This window comes from Pan troglodytes, chromosome 13 (genome assembly GCF_028858775.2).
Source record: "Pan troglodytes isolate AG18354 chromosome 13, NHGRI_mPanTro3-v2.0_pri, whole genome shotgun sequence".
NCBI lineage: Eukaryota > Metazoa > Chordata > Mammalia > Primates > Hominidae > Pan > Pan troglodytes.
Window position 1 is genome coordinate 97,521,898 of NC_072411.2, and position 1,574 is coordinate 97,523,471.

The 1,574-nt window shown below is 39.5% G+C and overlaps 1 non-coding gene across 1 annotated transcript; it reads left to right on the forward strand.

Moving 5' to 3' along the window:
• Positions 1–255: 255 nt before the first annotated feature.
• Positions 256–362, forward strand: LOC112208565 (U6 spliceosomal RNA). Its single transcript, XR_002943025.1, has one exon. It is a non-coding gene; the product is annotated as a U6 spliceosomal RNA (small nuclear RNA).
• The last annotated feature ends 1,212 nt before the right edge of the window (positions 363–1,574 follow it).

The window sequence follows — 1,574 nt, forward strand, 5'->3', positions numbered from 1 at the left end:
TCACCTGAGTCAGGAGGTTGAGACCAGCCTGGCCAACATGACGAAACCCCATCTCTACTAAAAATACAAAAAATTAGCACACCTGTGTAATCCCAGCTACTCGGGGGCTGAGACAAGAGAATCGCTTGAACCCACGGGGCGGAAGTTGTGGTGAGCCGAGATCACACCACTGAACTCCAGCCGGGGCAACAGAGTGAGACTCTGTCTCAAAAAAATTTTTTTTTAATTATTTCTATCAATAATATATCATATGAAGTGCTCCCTTTGGCAACATATATACTAAAATTGGAACAATACAGAGAACATTAGCATGGCCCCTGAGCAAGGATGACACGCAAACTGATGAAGTGTTCCAAAAACTTTTTTTTAACAATAATAATAATATATAACATAAAAATGGCTAAACATAATTCACCAATTTTGAATTACGTGTTTGGAATAATCTGACTTAAAATATAGATTAATCTACCCTATGGGCAGACCCAGAGATTCCACTCATAAGGATGTACCCATGAGAAATGTGTATACGTGTCCACCAAAAGACATGTACAAGAAAGCACACAGCAGCTGTACTCATTAAGGTTCAAGACTGGAAACAACCCAAATAACCATCAGTGAGAGACTGAATAAACAAATATAGGTTTAGGCATACAATAGAATGCTATACAGTGCTTTAAAAGGAATGAGCTGTTTATACACCATGAGTAAATTTCAAGAATAGTGTGTTGAGTGAAGGAAGCCAGACATAAAAGTGCACACTGCATGATTCCATTTACATGAATTTCAACAACAGACACGACTAATCAATGATGGTGTAAGTCAGAAGAGTGGATGACTCTGAATGCGGCAAGTATTGACTAGAAAAAGGCATTAAGCTTGCAGGAGCATCCACTAAAGTGATGAAAATATTCTATATCTCAATCTGGGTGGTGGTTCTCAGGTATTTACACATGAAAACTTCATCAAGCTATATACTTAATAATAGCACATATACTGAACGTATGTAATATTTTGGGTTTTTTTTTAAGTTATATATAGAGACAAAGAGCTGTGCACAAAATTCACCTTGAGGAGCATCAGGGGAATAAAAAATAAAGGCAGTCATGCCCTGGTCTAAAGTAAATGAAACTGAGGTCCCTGCTGATTTAAAGAGTCATGTTACTACATGTTCACATGTTATCAGAAAAAAATATTCAAATACAGAGGCTAAATGGAACATTATAAAGGTGGTTCTTCCAAACAGCTATTTGCTGTCCAGCCGCCTCTCACATAGTGTATTAATTTTCTTTTTTTTTTTTTTTTTTTTTTTTTTCTTTGAGATGGAGTTTCGCTCTTGTTGCCCAGGCTGGAGTGCAATGGCATGATCTCAGCTCATCGAAACCTCTGCCCCCTGGGTTTAAGCGACTTTCCTGCCTCAGCCTCCCCAGTAGCTGGGATCACAGGCATGTGCCACCACACCCAGCTAATTTTGTATTTTTAGTAGAGACGGGGTTTCTCCGTGTTGGTCAGGCTGGTTTCGAACTCCCAACCTCAGGTGATCTGCCCACCTTGGCCTCCCAAAGTGCTGGGATTAC